This window comes from Cydia splendana, unplaced genomic scaffold (assembly GCF_910591565.1).
Source record: "Cydia splendana unplaced genomic scaffold, ilCydSple1.2 scaffold_81_ctg1, whole genome shotgun sequence".
NCBI classification, from domain to species: Eukaryota; Metazoa; Arthropoda; class Insecta; order Lepidoptera; family Tortricidae; genus Cydia; species Cydia splendana.
In genome coordinates, this window is record NW_026946907.1 from 502,808 (window position 1) to 525,161 (window position 22,354).

The window sequence follows — 22,354 nt, forward strand, 5'->3', positions numbered from 1 at the left end:
TTTGGTACACATATGTAAGTTTGTGACCCAAATACGGACATGTAACGTAAACAAATGAATTTTAAACATGGGGGCCACTTTTGGGGGGTAACTGAAAAAATGAAAAAATTTAATTTTTCAAACTATATCATGTTACATATCAAATGAAAGAGCTTATTGTAAGGATCGCAAATATATTTTTTTTTTAATTTTCGAATAAACAGTTTAGAAGTTATTTAAGAAAATAGGCAAAAAATGACCATTCCCCCCCCCCCTTATCTCCGAAACTACTAAGTCTTAAATTAAAAAAAAAATACATAAAATAGGTCTATACCTATAGATGACAGGAAAACCTATTAGAAATGTACAGTCAAGCGTGAGTCGGACTTAATTACAGTTTTTGATCCGACCCCTACGGATTTTTTAAAGAGATTTCACTCACGTTTCACATAAAAAATACATTGTTAACAGTGCCGGATTACTTAGAGTAGTAGTTTTCTTAGAGTCATTGGTGATAATTTTCTGATAAGATAATCATTTTGAATATTTAACGGTCTTACCTACTTACGAGTAATTGTAAGGTCAAATTAAAAATAATGTTTAAAAAAATATGTTAAATTGAGAGCTAGCTCAAAGTTTTTTGTACTCGTCGACTTTAATGGTTGAATTAATAAAGACTTTGTAACCAATAAGCAAAACAAGCACGTGCTTACGGCACCACGTTCAGGGGGGGCACCAAAATGTCAGGTTGAAAAAGGTGAACAAATTTTAAAATTAGGGACAGACACATCGTTTTTACCACACGATTTTTTTAGCTGTCCAAAAGCTAATTTGCAAAAATAATGGCGCGTAATTCTTTGGGAAACAATCGGTAGCAGTAGAAGAGTCGTGATTACATCATGCATAGATTCGATTTCAACCCACTCTTTTGCGGTTCGGCGTTAGGTCTTATGCGAGGCCTTCTGCCTTACGGCAAAGTTGATCTTCTGCCTTAATTACACTTGGGCGTGGATCCAAATCCAAGCTTTCCTCTTTCGCAGCTGGGCCTACTGCCTTTCTCACACTTCGCCAATTCAATTCCAAGCTCTCTGCTTTCTTGCATATTTTATGCATGAAAACAACCTCGCTGAGACCCTTAAATATCGAGCCCTATGCGAAGTTAGGCTGATAGAAAACTGTCCCATCCCTTCTCTGTATGAAATCCTGGATTCGCGCCTGGTTGGGACTATAACTAAAATTGCGTTTTTATATCGAAAAATTTTCGCGCTCGCTTCGCTCGCGTTTTCAATAACTTTATAAGGTATGATAAAGGTGACATTCGGGTGGCGACTGCAGCAACATTACTCTGTTGCAACGTTACTGCTGCAGTACTGTCAACTTCCGTGATAAAATGATGTGACCGATTTCCATACTAAAAGTAAAAATGTACAACTGTCTATCATATTGCGTTTTTATATCGAAAAATTTCCGCGCTCGCTTCGCTCGCGTTTCTATTACTTTCTAAGCTATGATAAAGGTGACATTCGGGTGGCGAATGCAACAGCATTAGGTACTCTGTTGCAACATTACTGCTGCGGCACTGTCAATTTTCGTGATAAAATGATGTGACTGATTTCCATTCTCAGCTGTAATGCGGCAATGAACTTCTCTCAATTTACCAAAAAATCAATGTAATCTTGATGACCCTAGGGAGAGGGGGCACCTAGAAATGCTTAGGGCATCAAACTATCTTAATCCGGCACTGATTGTTAAAAATTGTGTAATATACGGAACCCTTGGAACGCGAGTCCGACTCGCACTTGGCCGGTTTTTTTTTAAATTGTCTTGAGCTACAAATAAATTATATTTTCAACAAAACAGAAATGTTACTTGTCTTGTATTCCTTTATTAGCCTTATTTTATATATCAGGACTATATCACAAAATCAAGCAACATTTGGCATGATGTGCCTCATCCCTGTAGTTGCAGGCGTCCATAGGCTAGGATAAATGCGGGTCGTATGATTGCTTGCCACCAGTGTGGTATAATAATAATAATAATAATATAATAATAATAGTTCTTTATTGACAGGTAAACACCCATTTTAAACAATTAAGTACAGTGTAAAAATACAAAAATACAAAGCATAAAAATGTAAAATACACGCAAAAAAATACCTAAAATTAATAATAATTAGGCAGTCACGGTCAGGATCGTCACTTCCTGTTCCTCTCACGGTGCACGGATATCCAGTATTTATATATAGGATTGTCCAGATACCCGGACAGCTCACGGAGAATACTGTTGTCAGATGATCTTAGGCGACTCCAAAAGGAAGCGACGCGGGAGCGAATGATAGCAAAAAAGTCAGGGACTTCGGCCTCGGCAAACATGGTCGACGCGCTGCAGTATCTTGGTAGCTTCATTAGAATGCGGTATGCGTCATTATACTGCACTCTAATTTTATTAATCGCACGTCTTGTGAATCTGCTCCAGAGCTGACATGTATAGAAGCATAAACAATATGCCCTAAACAATGTCACCTTCACTTCATCACTACAACGTACGAATCTACGCGCAAGCATGTTGCACCGCACGGCCAAAGCCCTGCGCTCCCGCTCGATGTCTTCATCATCAAGCAGACCCTCCGTGAGCAAATGTCCGAGGTACCGGAACCCTTTCACTCTTTCCACTTGTGCTCCATCCAAATACACTGGCGGGACATTCGTCGGACCTCTCCCTGACTTAAATACCATCTTTTTAGTCTTTAGAACGTTATACTTCAGACCATGGCTATGAGCATATTGCTCACACACCGTCAGAAGTCTTCTTAGGCCCCTGATTGATGGGCTGAGAAGCACCATGTCATCGGCATAGCTAAAATTATTTGTACATGTAGTGCCTATATGACAGCCCACTCTGGTTCCTCTCAGCTCAACAATATAAAAACAACTGTATAAAAAACGGCTATAAAGCATTTTTTGGAACAAAGTTCCATATCGCACGGTACGGACTTGGCGGATGGAGGCTAGGCGAAAAAAAGGATAAGAGTTTTCCGTCACGAGTTTCCGTCAAGACTCTTTCTTAACTTCGTTTCAACCGATTGTCCCATGACACTCTCGCATTTTTTTTTATTACGATAAAAGTTTAGCGTGATCAATTGTACTTACACTTATTTTCCTTAGGATGAAAATAAATACCTAATCCAATTAAACACAAAACCATTATAGTCATTTTTCGACCACTTCCACAAAAACGCATGTACTACCTAGGTAACTCGGAAACTAAAAGTGTTGAAATGGTTACCACCATACACTAAACACTCCCACATATTTGAATCCTGTATAGGTATCTATGTTTAAAAATTATTCAGTTAATTGATTAATTTAATATACTTTTAAAATATGTTTACACAATTTATCAATCGTGACTGAATTCCGGATTGGTTAGATGGGTGTGTGCCTTTGCTGCTCAACTTGTTATAAATTGACAATTATGACGGACGAATGTCGAATGTTTTATTGCAGTGCCCTTACAGGGTTGTGTTGAAACATATACAATAATCATAAGATCTTTTTGTACACACAAAGCAATGATTAAATGAAATGAAATGAAATGAAATGTCTAAAATGTCACCGTATTTAAGAATTATTTTGCTTTTCTTCGTAAGTATGTTGAAAAACATCGTGTGTATAACATATTTGCATATTTATACTGTGATTACCCATTTTATGAAACGTCCGCTAAACTAGCATAGGTCCGACGCTGACAGTGGTCACGCGCGTAATGGCGTGAGGAATGGGCGCAAGTTATTGCCGCGTAGGGTGTAATTTAGTAGGCAAAATGTTGAATTCATAAAATGATGAATGAAAAAATTTACGTATCGATAAAAGGACAAGCAATAATAAAGATTTACTTAAAAGCTATCGACTGAAGTAAGTTTCATGTACATTTTCGTCGTAGTACTTCTAACATAAGGAAATAAAGACAGTGTTAGGCATATTTTCAACTTAAGATTCTATCGAGAAAATAATGAGCCGTCGTGTTTCTGACAAGCAATAACGTAGTTCAAGGACTGAAGTTATACATACTATAGTGTTATTCTGCCGTCATAATCCCGATAATTCACCACAAACACCGATAACGAACTCTGCGAAACATGAAGTCATAAATGTCATGTGAAAAATGTCGTTCTGACTTTTTGACTATTTTAAGGTTAGGCTACAGGGCAAACCCTTAACCCGATCGTCTTTGTTTTAGGCTCAAATTGTAGCTGACTAAATTGTCCAGAGCCGTTTTTCTCAAATTTTTGATATCATTCTTTGTTTCCAAATTATCGAGCACCAAAATCAAAAATTCGGAAAAAATTTAACTTTATTTTCACTATTTCGACCATAACTTTTTTCGTCTTTGACTTTCTCGAATAATTATTTTTGCACCTTATAGCTCTCGTGATTATGCGTCTTTTGAGCCTATTATTTAATATCATACCTTCACAACTTTCCGAGATATAAGGGGATCGCACTTTTTCGTGAAATCGGACCCTATACTGGAGCGAACGAAAAGACATTTCCAATGTCAAAATCATGTATGTTTATCAATGTGTCACAAATTTCAAATATTAAAAAAGGCCGAAGCTAGTACCTACGAATGAATGATATGTGACGTCCCACGGGTAACGGTAGGTACCTTATGGCGGTTGGCGCTTACGCTATTATTAACGCCGCTGCAATATTATTGCGGCGCTATGTGACGTAAGCGCCAGCCGCCATTAGGTACCTTTTGCCGTGGAACGTCACATATATATTTAACCTCACTTTGTTTTTTTTTTATTTGTTCTAACGTCAATTAACATTCCCGTTTTCTTCTGTTTCAGAGCTCCGGTCCTAATATTCCTGTTGCGAAGTCGTACGTGACGACGATATTTTTCACATAGTGTTAAAATATGTTAGTATATTTTTAATATTCAGGGTGATCAATCCAAATGGGTCAGTATGGAGAAGTCAGAAACTATGAGAGATAGCGAAATCTGTTCTTAGGAACCATGGCTTCGATTTTAGATTTAATAATAATGGCATTCAATTTTTTTTTAATCTATCATACATAACCGGGATTCGAACCTGGTCAATATTCTTGTTGTTTGTTTGTATGGCAACTTTTAAACGATGCGTGATAGGTGGCGGGTGCACGACCAAATATCATAGAGGGCCCTGAGACAAAACAAACTTCATTTAAGAAAACTCAAAATGGTCGACTTTTTTTTTAATTTTTCAAGTTGGTCCGAGCGCGCTGAGATTTGGCATGCGGTGAGCCTAGGGGCCCAAGATTACCATGTCAAAAAATTTTTTTGGAAAAATCCAAAATGGCGGCGGACACGGGCAAAGTCAAATTTCCAAGTAGGTTAAGCGAGCCCGAAGGGTGAGCTTCAGGCCGGGAGGCCGAAGGCCGACCCCGGCGGAAGGCCGAAGGCCCGGAGCCTCCACCCCGACTCCCAAAACGCGACTCCCAATAGGAAAAGTGTTGGGTCGTGTTTAAGCTCCAACTTCCCCCTCTCGTGTGACGCTTCGGGCCTTCGGCCTTCGCTAGCCTCGACGCTTTGCCGTCGGGCATTCGGCCCGCCGGCTTCGCTCATCAAGACAGTTGACTTGGTAGAACGCTTGGAAGCACCGCATTCACGAAATTGAATGCCATTATTATTAAATATAAAATCGAAGCCATGGTTCCTAAGAACAGATTTCGCTATCTCTTATAGTTTCTGACTTCTCCATACTGACCCATTTGGATTGATCACCCGTATATTATAACTAGTAGTTCGCCCCGAACTGAGAACTCGCGGTTAAAAATTATACACCGTGTTTTTATTGAATTCCGTTAACTTCGGGGTGTAGTGGTAAGTCATCAACGCTATATATATTCAACTTTATGTACTTACACTATATAATCATGCTTAATAGTATCCAATACAGTTCAGTTCGAGCCTAACATTTGTTTGATTTACATCCTTCCTAACGCCATCCGTACATGGCGACCGTGACAGTTTATCGACCCTCGTTGGTCCACGTGCCGTAGTGCGAATTTGAAACCATTACCATCTACATAGATAAAGACTCGTACATCGATCGTTCGTGAAGTGACAACTATTTCAATTCAATTTTGTGGTTTTCAAGTGATAGACATTTGTGCGACTTCAAGTGTACGAACAAAATGGGGAAACAACAGTCCAAATCTGAAGAAACAATAGTGGTGCAGAACGCCGTGGGAGGCAATAATAACGCCTCTGTTGAATAACTGAGAGTTTTACAACGACTAACATATTACTATCCATAATAGTGTTAGCTATAATTTTGGGATTACTCTACGGCGTATACAGGGCCTATCGAAGATGCCACGTTGAATGGATAACACGAGAAATTCATCGTAATACTTTGCGGAGGTCAATATTTAACCGGGCAGTGAAGGCGCTGAGCCAAAACTATATCCGAGAGTGCCAGGGGTATAAGAGTATACGATATAGAGTTTAATATTGTTATTTACATAACGCCGTGTATCAAAAGGATATATGTATGGCTTTTCAACAATTTGGAAGTCTTTTCACGAGTCCACCTGTATGATTAGAGCATTGAACTTACAATTACGTACCTAACTACAGCGCACGCGCCGGAAAACGACACCATCTCGTGCCAGGTGTTCGCCGCGGATCCGTATATGGCAACGGAGTGTTCCATGAGTGTACAGTGTAATGAACTTTGAACTGATTCGTGAATTGTGTAATCATAATTAAGTAAAATCCATTTGCATTATTACAGTGGAAGTGAAACATAAAAAAGGAGTAAGTAGATTAGTGAGTTAAAAGGAATTGAGCTTATCCAAATGTGTAGGTACGTAATAATATAACTTTAAATGTATTTTATCCATACAAACCTGATTCATTAGTGATGCATCGAACACATATTCATGGCAAATGTTTTTGAATTATTGTTTAATGAATTAAAGACAGACAGACAGACACACAGACAGACAGACTACAGATGTATACCAACATACAATTACATTAAAACCAAATACTAAGCCAATATTTACTAAACCATATATGCTACCATTCTCACAGAGAGCAGAAGTTAAAGGCTTATTATTAACCGGGCAACTAAAATATTAAACAGGAACTTTCATTGGGCATATATAACAATATAATTTGACTGTGCATTAATATTTTAGCGCCAAAATAGTACATTTCGATGCTAGTGCGGAAGGTATGTCATTACTTCACGAGTACCGAGATATCTTGCCACGAGCCGCAGGCGAGTGGGAAGACTCGGGACGAGTGAAGAATGACATTTCCGCACGTGTATCGAACGACGTTTTTTAATACAGTTGCGAAAAAATAAGTAAAACATTGTTAATCGTACACTAAACAAAAGTGGTAACAGTGACAGCTCGCTTAGACGTCGTCTTTAAGTATATTATATCTATGGGCGTTTGGCAGCTATTCCGTTCCATTCAGACACCTTATTAAGAACGGAATTTTCAATATTCAATATTAAAAAATAAACGTGTTATAATGATGAAGAGGTAAGTATTAAAATATGAAATATGTATATTTTTCATATTCTTACATTAACAGTAGGTTTTTATGCTGATTACGACGTTTAAAGGAACCTAATATTAACACTCATCAATAAGTAGTCGTGAATTGGAACAAGTATAAATTTAAAAAAATTGGAAAAGTAAAAAGCACTAGTTCGACATAACCAACTTTCCGCACGCTAAACAGCTACGTAAAGTAGCACTTTGTGAGCAACTGTATTAAAAAATATATATTAGCGTCAAATATAAGCATCATATTATTAAAAATACTGGCAGCAAAATCACCCCACCCAAAAAAAATATAGGGAACTTAAAGTGATAGGTTGGCGACTAAAATAATAAATTGGCATCTAATATTGTAAAGCGATCATAAAATTTAGTTTTCATCTAGTTGTTCACACCTAAGTAATCAACTATAGTCATAACTGAGCATGTCGTTTCACGTAGGTAGTATTTTAACACGAAAGCAGTTAAATTTAATGAATATTGGATTGCTTTTTAGTTTTTACACAAAACACCTCAAATTAATTTACCAATACGTAATGGTCAGTATACTTATAGTCGAAATTTCTAATCATGAAACGCCTAATGGCCATTATACCATTAGATCTTTAAATTTTTAATAATTAATTTTAATAGTTATATACCCCTGTGTTCTGCTAGTGTCAACAGATAGGTGCGACGACGAGCAAAGCTAGGAGAAGCGTGTTAGATTGACCGTGTAATGACCAAACAAAATATTTTAAAAGAACTTCATTTTTGAATTAAAAGATGCCGTTTTCTTTTTAAAATGTGCTTCATAAATGGTCTCCAATATAATAATTCAGTTGCCAAATAAATACTTGGTACCTGCCCAAAAATAATCTAAAGCTGTAACTGCATTAAAATACAACTCATATTGATATATTTTAAGGCTCCGTTTTTGTAGCCAAACTATTAATTTTAGTAACTATTAGTTTTTTTAAACTACCCAAATTCGATTAATTAGTTGACCGGTTAAATAAGTGCCGAAGTTAAACGCCAGTTAGATAAAATGCTTGCAGAAGATATAATAGAACCGAGCAAAAGTGAGTGGTCTAGTCCGATACTATTGGTACCAAAAAAGTTAGATGAAAACGGTCATAAGCAATGGCATTTAGTAGTAGATTACAGAAAACTGAACAATTCTATTGGGGACGACAAATTTCCTCTTCCAAATATTACAGAAATATTGGAATCTTTATCTGGCAGTATTTACTTCACTCTCTTAGACTTTTATCAAGGATACTATAATGTTAACCTTGAGAAGGATAGTAGAAAATTAACAGCTTTCGCCTCAGGGGAGTTCAAAAATGACTCGGATGCCACAAGGGCTTAAGTCAAGTCCTAGTTCATTCTCGCGTATGATGAATATCGCTTTAACAGGCCTAAATTATGAAAAATGTTTAATTTAACTAGATGACTTAATAAAATTTGGCAGGAATTTAGATAGTCATAATAAAAATTTACAAAGTGTATTCGAAAGACTACTAAAGGTTAATTTAAAATTAAATCCGACTAAATGTGATTTCCTAAAGAAGAAAATACTTTTCTTAGGCCATGTTATTTCAAACGAAGGAATACTGCCAGATCCAGACAAAATAATAGCTGTAAAAAACTATCCTTGCCCACAAAACACAGAAGAAGTCAAAAAGTTCGGGGCGTTTACCAACTATTACAGGAAATTTGTTTTTAATTTCGCAGACATAGCACAGCCCTTAAATGCACTGCAAGAAAAATACACCATTTGTCTAGGATGACAAATGTCAAAAATCTTTTGAATTATTAGTAATAACGTATTTTTACTCCACCTGTCCTTGACTATCCAGATTTAACAGAAACAAACCAATTTACAGTGCAAACCGATGCATCCAATAAAGCAATTGGTGCAATATTATCGAATAAAAACGGACGTACAGTAGCTTTTGCTAGTAGAATCCTGAACCCAGCAGAAAAAAACTATCCAGTTATTGAAAAAGAACTTTTAGCAATTGTATGGGCAATAAAACATTTCCGTCCATACTTATACGGACGTCGTTTCAAAATAAAAACTGACCATAAACCATTGATCTATCTTTTTAACCTGAGAGACCCATCTAGTAGATTAATGAAATTCAGAATGGTTTTAGAGGAATACGACTTTGACATAGAATATGTAAAGAGCACAAACAACGCGGCTGCGGACGCGTTGTCTCGTATTTGTGTAACATCAGAACAGTTAAAGGAATTTCATGACATCAACGTTATGACCAGAGCACAGGCGCGTAAGTTAGCATATAAGTGTCCGTCATCAGATGAGGTGCACACCGAGGATATTAAGTCTGATAACTCAAATTATAAAGTTGTAAGTGCATATTTTAAGCCAAAAGAATCAGTAGAATTAGTGTTTAGTAACGCTATAGGTATAGACAATATGAGAAAAGAAGGAGTAATTACTAGTGAAAGCAAAACTTTATGTTACGTAAAAAGCAAACAAACGATTTACATAAAACATTTAAATTCTTCATCACAAATGACACGAGCTGAGTTTGTGAAAGAATTAAATGACTTGTGCATACAAGAGAATATAAAGGAATCATGTATGGTAAAAAAAGATGACAATTACATATTTATTAAAAAAGCTAGCAGAGCAAATGAAAACGTTAAATACATCTGGTACTAGACTGTGTATCCTGAATAATGTAACAAGGGTACACGATAAAGACGATAGGCGTGTCATTATCAATGACTTCCACCTCTTGCCCAGCAGTGGACATGCGGGTATAAAGAGAATGACCAAGAAGATTAAAAAATACTATTACTGGCCTGGCATAGACAGCGACGTTGAAAAATTCGTGAGAAGGTGCGATAAATTTCAAAGAAATAAATATTCATTGCCAATAAAAGAACCTATGTCGATTACTACTACAGCTGAAACAGCTTTTCAGAAAATTTACCTGGATCTAGTAGGACCCTTAGAAATGGACGACAACAGGTACTCATACATACTGACGATACAATGCGAACTCACGAAATATGTTGAGGCGATTCCGTTGTTCACGAAACAGGCAGCAGAAGTAGCAAAGGCATTAGTTTGTAATTTTATTTTAAAATATGGAGTACCAAAGGAAATAGCTACAGACCGGGGTCAAGAATTCATGTCGACAATATTCCAAGAAGTATGTAAGTTATTAGAAATCTGCTGCCTCTATGGCCCCGAGAGAGCGAGATAAAATGCCTCCAATCGGGTTTTGAGCACTATGCACCGAGGACAAGAAGGCAGGCAGCGACACACTGGAAATTTTGCGGATACCCAGGCCACCGTGCCGAATAGGCAGAGAGGCCTGGGTCCAGGACCTTTCTTCAAAACGTATGTTGAGAACAGATGAGAGAGTATCCTGAATTAAGGAGTCAAGTTTTAAAAGTAGGGTGGTATGCTTCCAAAGGTGACTACAGCGGAGAACATAAGTAAATTTGGGTACGAAAAGGCAATATCGAATGATGGAAAAGGCGGTATGCATATGAATTTTTAGTAGGCGTTCCGAAACAGAATTGAAATTTTGGATTTTGGCATTGACATATTCGTTAAAAGATTGATATAAAATAGGGCAGCCAAGAAGGTGAAGCTGATTGTCACTAATAATTTTGATTCCGGGGGCTATCATAGCAAAGCTGTCCTCTATAATTTTGCAATCGGAGGAAGGGTTCAAAATAAAGAGTTCGCATTTCGAAAAGTTCAGAGTAAGGCCGATAGATTTAAACTCTGATGTTAGTTTTTTTTTAAATCGTCTAAAACAGTATCGGCTTCACCTCCAAAGGTTTCGTCGTCCAGGTACCAGATATTTAATTTAGAATTTAGATTTTTTATGATAGAATGGATGGGGAGACTGAAAATGGCTGGGCCTAAAGGATCACCCTGCTGACAACCAACGGAGGAGGCCAAAAGGTTTGATTTATATAAAAGTTTCATATGAACTCATTCTAAACACTAATCAATATGTAAACCGGCCCTAAGGCAAGTGTACACGCTTGTAGAGGCCTTATAGGAAAAAAATAAATTATAGATTATCTCCGAAATGGTGTTAATTAGAATATCGGTGTCTTTGAGAAAGTTACTTGATTTAAGCTCAGGAATGTACCCTTGAAATTAACGGGAAAAAAAAACACGGTGTATATACTGAGGGAAGTAGTGTCATAAGGTGCAAATTTTGGTATCGAATGAATTCACTTAGCACAGATGTAATATACGTAAAGCTAAGCTAATTGAGCCCGGTAGACATCCGCCACCCCCTGGCAGGTAGGCAGGGGGGGGGGGGCAGTCAAAGTAATTTGTAAGGGATTCAAGCTTTCAACTCCTTTTTAACCACGTTAGAGGATGAATTTTTAAAAACGCTGAAATTACTTTTCTTGTATTTTAATAATATGCACATATAAAAAGTTTCAAGCCCCACACTCGAAAAAATTGTTGATCTCCATACAAATTTACAACCCCTATTTCGCCACCTTAGGGGATGAATTCTCAAAAACGCTGAAATTAGTTTTCTTGTATTTTAAGAGCGCTATTACATTTCGGCGTTGAGCGAGTTTAGGTATTTTACGCGCTGCGGCAGGCCGTGCGAGCTCAGTACGCCGATCCCTTCTACCACACTCGCACTACAATGATGGATTAAACATTCTTGATCCTTCGCGAAGCATATTGAAATCAACCATAACAACACTAACTGTACTTAACTTTTAAAGTTCTAAAACTGTTATTTGGTAAGGGGCTATTCATAAATTACGTCATTTCAAATTAGGGGGGGGGGGGTCTGGACATCGGATGACGGTAGCACGACGTAGGAGGAAACGGGGTCCTTCGAGGCATGATTTTTGGATGATTTTAGGGGGGGGGGGGGTCCAAAATTGTCAAAAATCGATGACGTAATTTATGGACAGCCCCTAAGTACGAAAATACTAAATGCAGTGCAAATGTACATAGGGGCTGTTCATAAATTACGTCATCTATTTTTGACGATTTTTGACCCCCCCCCCCCTCAAATCATCCAAAAATCAAGCTTCGGATGAATCTGTTTCCTCCTACGTCATGTTACCATCATCCGATGTCCAGACCCCTCCCCCCCCCCACTCCTCCCATTTGAAACGACGTAATTTATGAATAGCCCCATACTCGTACTTATGAAGGTATATTACTCGAAAGAAATTATAGGTACCTACTCGCTTATTTACATGTTTCGTCATTGCATTTGGTACCTATAGGTTGTAAAGTTTGTATCAACGAGGGTTTAAAAACGAACTGGTACTGAGGATCTGATGATGATTAAGGTGGTCACGGATACCAATCAACCATGTAGTAACATGATTAGGCTCGTTTGATTCGTCTCAACAAGATCTTTGACACTGAAGATACACAGGGTCTGATGATGGAGCTGGAAGGTGGCCACGGGTACCAGTCTATCATGTAACTAAACAACTTCGTGTTTGGGCTCGTTTGATTCGTCTCAACAAGATCTTTGACACAAGACAGTACTCAGGGTCTGATGATGGAGCTGGAAGGTACCATTACCCGGTGGTACCCGTGGCCACCTTCCAGCTCCATCATCAGATCCTGAGTACTATCTTTTGTCCAAGGTCTTGTTGAGACGAATCAAACGAGCCTAAACACGAAGTGGTTTAGTTGCATGGTTGATTGGTACCGGTGACCACCTTCCGGCTCCAACATCAGACCCTGAGTACTATCTTGTGTCAAAGATCTTATAGAAACGAATAAAACGAGCCTAAACACGAAGTGGTTTAGTGGCATGGTTGATTGGTACCGGTGACCACCTGCCGGCTCCATCATCAGACCCTGAGTACTATCTTGTGTCAAAGATCTTGTTGAGACGAATCAAACGAGCCTAAACACGAAGTGGTTTAGTTGCATGGTTGATTGGTACCGGTGACCACCTTCCGGCTCCATCATCAGACCCTGAGTATTATCTTGTGCCAAAGATCTTGTTGAGACGAATCAAACGAGCCCAAACACGAAGTGGTTTAGTTGCATGGTTGATTGGTACAGGTGACCACCTTCCGGCTCCATCATCAGACCCTGAGTACTATCTTAAGTCAAAGATCTTGTTGAGCCGAATCAAACGAGCCCAAACACGAAGTGGTTTAGTTGCATGGTTGATTGGTACCGGACGTACCGGTGACCACCTTCCGGCTCCATCATCAGACCCTGAGTACTATCTTGTGTCAAAGATCTTGTTGCGACAAATCAAACGAGCCCAAACACGAAGTGGTTCAGTTACATGGAAGACTGGTACCCGTGGCCACAGTCCAGCTCCATCATCAGACCCTGAGTACTAATCTGTGTCAAAGATCTTGTTGCGACGAATCGAACGAAGCCAAACACGAAGTGGTTTAGTTGCATGGTTGATTGGTACCGGTCACCACCTTCCGGATCCATCATCAGACCCTCAGTACTACCTTGTGTCAAAGATCTTGTTGCGACAAATCAAACGAGCCCAAACACGAAGTGGTTCAGTTACATGGTAGACTGGTACCCGTGGCCACCTTCCAGCTCCATCATCAGATCCTGAGTACTATATTTTGTCCAAGGTCTTGTTGAGACGAATCAAACGAGCCTAAACACGAAGTGGTTTAGTTGCATGGTTGATTGGTACCGGTGACCACCTTCCGGCTCCAACATCAGACCCTGAGTACTATCTTGTGTCAAAGATCTTATAGAAACGAATAAAACGAGCCTAAACACGAAGTGGTTTAGTGGCATGGTTGATTGGTACCGGTGACCACCTGCCGGCTCCATCATCAGACCCTGAGTACTATCTTGTGTCAAAGATCTTGTTGAGACGAATCAAACGAGCCTAAACACGAAGTGGTTTAGTTGCATGGTTGATTGGTACCGGTGACCACCTTCCGGCTCCATCATCAGACCCTGAGTATTATCTTGTGCCAAAGATCTTGTTGAGACGAATCAAACGAGCCCAAACACGAAGTGGTTTAGTTGCATGGTTGATTGGTACCGGTGACCACCTTCCGGCTCCATCATCAGACCCTGAGTACTATCTTAAGTCAAAGATCTTGTTGAGACGAATAAAACGAGCCTAAACACGAAGTGGTTTAGTTGCATTGTTGATTGGTACTGGTGACCACCTTCCGACTCCATCATCAGACCCTGAGTACTATCTTGTGTCAAAGATCTTGTTGAGATGAATAAAACGAGCCTAAACACGAAGTGGTTTAGTTGCATGGTTGATTGGTACCGGTGACCACCTTCCGGCTCCATCATCAGACCCTGAGTACTATCTTGAGTCAAATAAATACATATAGAATGTCAGGTCGTTTCAAATATTTTTAATCCTGTCCGGTAGTTTATTAAACTGTACCATTATAAATTATAATACTATAAAAACAGTGCTAGGATCAAAGTCTCTCGTTGCGGTTTACACGCACACAGTATAGCGTTTTACACGGCGCCCGCCGCACACAATGATAAAAAACCTCGTCGTCGCCGTTGAAAATGTGCGGAGCCGACCGACACACGTCCTGCCTCTACAAGCTCTGCCGCGGCACTGAGCTGGCGCAGCGCGCGTCATCGGTAATATAGAGTAGTTTTCAAAAAATTGCCAAAAAATTATAGTAGAATTTCATAAACACTAATGTATACCAACAGTATAAGCAAACGTTGCAGATTGCTTGAGTATGAAAATGACTTCGATATTAAGTAGATTTTCGTAGGAATTGACACTTGTTTCGGAGAGAAAATCGAGTTCGTTTTACTTTGATTTTCTCTTTCTCAAAGGTATGTAGGAAAAATATAGTTTGATATGCCTAAAGTACAGGGTATTAGTAATACAAAATAGCCAGGTTTAGCAGAGTAAAATTCTCAACATTTCTAAATAAGAGCTCGCCATTCAGTGCTTCACGGGGTTTTTCGGAAACGACCATCAGAAAAAAAATCATTACTAATATAATAAGTCCTTTTTCTAATATTCACAACGATATTTATAAAGATAAGAAGACGCTTTTACTGGAACAAGTACTCATTGTTTCTAATAATAAGCGCTAAGTCCTGAATTTCGTCGACTAGTATCATCAATTTTGCATTATTTCGACTTTTCTTGTAAGAGCGCTCTTAATAGTATATCTTTTAAAGAATTCTGACGTCCCACGGGTAAAGGTACCTTATGGCGGTTGGCGCTTACGCTATTATTAACGCCGCTGCAATATTATTGCGGCGCTATGTGACGTAAGCGCCAGCCGCCATTAGGTACCTTTTGCCGTGGAACATCACAATTAATAGTTGAATAAAAAATAGCACACCGATTTTGATTTATTCGTCAATATTTTTATTTATTTTTCTATTAAATTGTACATCAAGAGTTAGGGAGGTTCATTTTTCCGAATTTTCGATTTTCATCTGACTTCGATCGAATTCTTATTCTAAATGATAAAAAAATATTATACGTCAAAAAAATTAAAAAACGGTCAACATTTAGAGGTTGCACAACATCAACAAAGATTTTTCAAATAACCAACGACTCTACATCGAAGGGTAGAAAATAGTTAAGTGGCTACCATCAAAGCGGAGAGTAGTGTGATACTGAACCTTCTACTTCTACATATAAATAAATTTTTAAATTAGCAGTAAACTTGGATTTTGGTTACTCGATAAATGTTCTAATTAAGATTTTTCACTTTTTCCACCTGTTTCCAAAGGAAAAGTGCTTTTATCGTGTTTTAGACGCAAAATTCTGTTTTCTCATTCGATTTTAGTTTCGATTCATTATCATTCGATTATATTAGTCATTATATTTTGTCATTTTAGAACATAGTTCATTTTCACGCAATGTATGGGGTTCTCACTCTACCTTTTCAACTTGTGCAACCTCTAAACGTTATTCGATTCTTTTGAAAATTGAAATAGATAGTTTTTAGTGTGGGGAGACTCCATTGGTGCGCAAAGTCAGGAAAAATATTACAACTTCTTTTTCTCCATACAAAAGTGAATCACCCTATCAAGGGTCTCAAAACTGAATTCCTCATGCCCGATTTATCTGGAAATGATACCAAACTCGAGGTGGTAGGTAAATAGAAGCCGATATGCGGCGTGTAACTTTGGATGCCCCCCTGCCTACCCACCAGGGGGTGGCGGATGGCTACCGGGCTGGATTGGTTTAGCTTTACGTATACTACATCTGTGCCAAGTGAATTCATCCGATATCAAAATTTGCACGTCCCATACATTGGGTGACACTACTTCCGTCACTAATAGAGCGATTGATTCTGTTGCACCTACTTAGGTACCTACTAAGATAGTAGAAAAAAACAACGGGTTGCACTCCGGGAGTGCCGACCGAAGTGAAAACTCAGTGACTAGTCCAAAATGTCTGCAGCACTATGTATATTTGACCCATTCTCCTTTCTATTGAAAAACTTTAGTTCCGAAATTGCTGGCCATTGAGCTTAATTTTGTAGCGGTAATTATTTAAAATTCGAATAGAAATTGTAAAGTTACCTTGCAGACCTCGCATCTAATCTACATAAATTTGGTCATGATATTTTGAGTTTTATTCACCAGTACTAGAGTTTACTTTTATTAGCGATTTCATCAAGATGTAGCTTTATTGAATTATATTTGAGTGATATAAAGTTAGAATGTAACTGTGAGATCCTCGTATTTCAGCCCGTACAAGATTAGAATATTGAGCTTTATTGCTTAATATAAAAGTCCAGTTTTAAATAATTTACCTGATTATGATACGTTATGATACTTATGATTAAAGTTCTTTGGTGAACACTCCACCAAAACAAACTTAAAACCTTGGCCAATTCCGCCTTCAGCGTGGTATCGTATTGACGCTGATTAGGGACTCCCTCTAGTCGCATAACAACTTTTGTCATATGTTTAATTGTCATAACACTTTATGCATAAAATTGTTATAAAAATCTTTAGTCCGAATTATTCCTGAGCATAACTGGGTTTTTGTCATAAATGAGTTATGTCATAATTTTTATAGTCATAAATTTAACTCGCATAAAATTTTAAGTCATATGCTTGATATCCATAATTGCGTTTCGTTCGGAGTATTGCAGTGCATAGTATTAATATAGATTTAAAAAATTAAGCCATATATTTAGTGGTCATAATATGTTTTTTTTCATAAGTGTTACAAAGCATGAATAATAAATATGTATGGTTGTGAGCAACCTATGAAGCAAATATTACTTTAGTCATAATCATAACCACACAAACACCTTATAAAAGAGGAGATCGAAGGAGAGGAGCCCCCTCTAGCAGGAGAAACGGTTCGTTAGGTTTCTTTAGATGCCCGAAGGGCAAACTAAGCAGAAATAGGAGCCCCGCGTGAGCGGGGCTCCGTCGAATTAAGTGTTTAGACGGAGATTAGGGAAAAGATTTTTTCGAGGAGTTGTTAAGAGAGGCTAAAATTAGTTTCTTAAATTATTTATGTAAACCATTATGGTTGAAAATTATTATGCTACAAAACGTTATACGTAAAAACACTATAAGTATCGGTAAATATCCTTTTAGCTGGTATGACATTTGATTCATTATAATCAAAACCTATATGCACAAAAAATATATGACAACTGCTGAGTATGTCATCAAATATTATGGCTAAAAATGTATGACACAATATAATATGACTTTTCATTTGTATGCGCAATGATGATTATGACACAAGTTGTTATGCGCATCAACAATATGACTTAAACTTGTATGCAACCCAATATGGACCCCCACTCAATTATGCTTTTAGCATATTTTTGTCAGATTATCGTACATAGTACACCTCATAAATGTACGGGTGCGTCACCAGCCAAACTTATGTTGGGGAGAGAAATCAGGGGTCGTTTATCAATTTTGAGACCAACTCCAGTATTTCAAAATTTATTTTTAAAACAAAACAAAGTGGTAGATTCTTTTGGTGGCTCTAGAAAAGCCATATTCCAAGTTGGTCAAAAAGTAATGACTCACGATTTCAGGAGGGGTCTAAAGCCTTGAGCTAAAGGCACTAATATTGAAGAATCAATTCCTGGAACAACCTATTACATATATCGATGGTGATGGTTTGAGATGGAAAAGACATGTAAAACAGATATTAGAATGTAGTCAACAAGACTAAGGTTGTATTGGGTTTGTATTGAGTTAAAACATTAATTGTTCACTAGTTATAAAACTTTATAATTTTATTTGCTATGCGGGGAAGAGTGTAGTACATTCAGCATTCATGATTCAAATATTCGCGCCTTCGTTAAGATGCTCGTTCTTTGACTCACTCTCTTCCGTCAGATCGGTTTAGCCAGTAACATGTAGTAGCGATAGTTTAATTGAAATAAAATATATTCCAGTGTTTGGAAGTGTAGTGATGTGTATCAATTAATTACTGTCCACCTACGGCACCTAAATATATAACACTAACCAAGGGCATAATTTAATTACGCCAGCGTCTTACGTTGCGGCCGGTCGATGGATTATTTACGTAGATCCTGTCCATAATTTTATTGTAAACTAGTACAAGTGTATAGTATAAGTGCGTGTTGTTTGCGTGTTGCTGACACAGTGAAATGTGCGGGCTCCGATTAAGGAAAAGTCCTCCCGCACCGATGTGGATAAGGAGGGATTCACACTGGTGGAAAGGAAACGCAAGGCGCGCAGGGCGCCTCGTAAAACTCTGTGTGGCACTGCGGAGCCGGTTAATTCTGGCCTACGAGTTGCGAGACCGAGTAAGGCGCTCTACGTGTCTTGCCTGCATTACTCCGCCGGGGCCGACGAGGTGGTGGAGTACGTCCGCCGGAAGACTGGCTACACGCTGAGGGTGCACCAGCTACAGTCGCGTCACTATGTACACTTCAGTTCATTTGTAGTGCGCGTGCCGCGGCCTCTGCAGGACACCATCGCAAGCGCGGACTTCTGGCCGAAGGGTGTGGTGTTTCGGCGGTTCCGGGGCAACCTGCCGAATCCTACGCCGAGTCAGACGACGCTACGGAGCCACGCTGTTACGTCGTCGCCCAAATCCAATGTTTAATTTGTATGTCATTTTTGTGTCTATTGTTTTCTTTGTGGAGACAAAATGTTTTTTTCATTTGTAGTGTCACAGTGCCTTGGTTTTACTGTAATGCTGTGTTACTTATTTGATCAATAAAATAAAAAAAAATAAGTGTGCTTAAAAACTTGTCTGTATTTACTAGAAGAGCAGTGTACTGGTTATATATTGTTCACGTAACCAGAACCCACTGTGCTGAAGGGACTTCTAAACGGGCCATATGTTCACTGCAATATATGTGGCCGGCAACTATTAGTGTCCCTCTCTAACATGTGAGTAAGAGGACACCAATAATAGCCGGCCACATATTGCAGTGAACATATGGCTCGTTTAGAAGCCCCATTAGCACAGTGTGTTCTGGTAACGTGAACAATATAAAACCAGTACACCGCACAAATCGTTCAGTTACATATACTGAATACCTTGTTATAACAACAGGACAGGAACGTATGTGTTACTGTATTATTTAGTAACCATTAACAGACCGGCTAGTTGGGTTTACTAAAAGTCTTATACCCACTACTATACACTTCATAGAATTAACAAATTTTATTTAACAAGAATGGTCTGGTTATGTTTACAAAGTGTCCTGTCGTCACATATACAACAAGACAATATAGTACAGCTAACCAGATTCTGGTTACCAGTATCAGGTTTTTTTTTCAGTGTAAGTATGTTGCGAACGTAAAAAAAATCGATTTTGAAGAAAGGCTTCAGGATACTTATTAATACACGAAACCCAATCAGGTACTTTGAAGTTGACTGTTGATGTAAAGAAAGTAACTATCATACACGGCTGGAATAACACACAATTGACCTCGAAACACAATTACACGCAGCAGGTTGTGAATCTACCCGCCATGATATTTTCTGAATTTTCTAGTAATAAAGTTCTCAGCAACTGTGATGGCGTATGAAAACTTTGTTTCTTTTAAAACCGAAAGTATTTTTATTTATCTGAATCTGAATGATGTCGTAGTACAGACAATAAATACGGTGGTATAATATTTTGGGTTTTATATGACTAATTTATTTTTTTGTTACAATCGCCTCCATGGCAACGATGACCATAAATAATCTGTTCTATCATATGTTTTTTGTTTGTTTCATGCCCTGATTGCCCTGGTAATAAGTCTTTTGAGACGTTCTGACGAAATAAAGTGAAACCATATTTAAAAAAAAGTTTAGCGTTAAGTAATATATGTAGGGTAGGTGGGAGTTTCACTCAAACGCCAATGTCAACGATACTTTTATTGACTATGAAAACTTATACATAGGTGCATACATTTATGGGTTCATACAAAACTGGTTACTTCCTATCTACTTAATATCGAATAACAGACGGCAAGGTTGAGCACGCCTGCTACCGATGCAAATTGCCAAGGGACAGTCGGGAACCTATCGCCAAGGCACTAGCTAAACCTAGGGAGGTCAGGGAGAAGACTGCAAGTGGCTATCGAACTCCCGACCCTTTGAGACTAGCCAAAGGACAGAGGTGTACCTATCGCTAAGGCAGTCGCTAGCTGAATGTTCTGATGCGGCGCGGACTGCGGCTTTTTTTATTCCGTCCGGTCGGCGATCGCCGTGCGCGCTCGGTACTCCTCGGTGGCTGGCCGGTGTGACGCAGTACTGTGCGAGCGAGAAAGTATTCGAGCCCGCGCGTCGTGAGAATTAGTATTGTTACATTCTCCCCCTCTGATGCTCGATGACGTCCCGTGAGAGTACCAGGATCAGTATTGTTACATTCTCTCCCTCAGGTGCTCGATGACGTCCCGTGAGAGTACCAGGATCAGCATTGTTACATTCTCCCCCTCTGGTGCTCGATGACGTCCCGTGAGAGTACCAGGATCTGGATTGTTATATTCTCTCCCTCTGGCACACGTATGTCTGAAGAGAGAGTACCAAGACAGGACTTGTGTAGAACGATGTCTCCTTCAGTTTCGCCAAGTTGGCACTATCTTACAAATACTGCCTGAGAGGGTGTTCGACGGAACCCTCCCCCTGGAGTGAAGCTGGTCTGATAGCATACATCAACTGTATTGGTGTGACTGTGGATTCTTCTGTTGCTACTTTGTCTTCAAGTTGTATTATTACTACCTTCTTTAGATGATTCGTCGTTTGCCTCCTTATTTATTTCGTACAGTCCCATTTTTATACGTAGGGTACTTTAGAAAAATAATGTCGGGTAGGTGTAACTTCTTCTTAGTAGTGGGTAGTTGTCATTGTTGAGTGTGACAACTCACAATGTAAAAAATACCAAGGGACAGTCTATGAACCTATCGCCAAGGGACCTAGGTAAGTCTGGGAGAAGACTGCAAGTGGCTATCGAACTCCCGACTCATTGTGACTCGCCAAAGGACAGCGGGTGTACCTATCGCTAAGGCTGCCACTAGCTAAGTGTTCTGATGCGGCGCGGACTGCGGCTTTTATTCCGTCCGGTCGGCGATCGTCGTGCGCGCTCGGTGCTCCTCGGTGGCTGGCCGGTGTGACGCAATTAATACTGTGCGAGCGAGAAAGTATTCGAGCCCGCGCGTCGTGAGAATTAGTATTGTTACAGATGGCGATATTTTTTCGAATAAAGAGCTTTATATACGACTGTCCCTTCCCTGTCAGCCTGTCACCATAGAAATTAAAATAAACTGGTACTTATATGTGCTAAGCCGAAATATTTCCTGTCAAATGTCAAATACCTATATTATGTTTATTTTATTTTATTTTTATCTTGCTAATTATTTCAAAATGGCTAA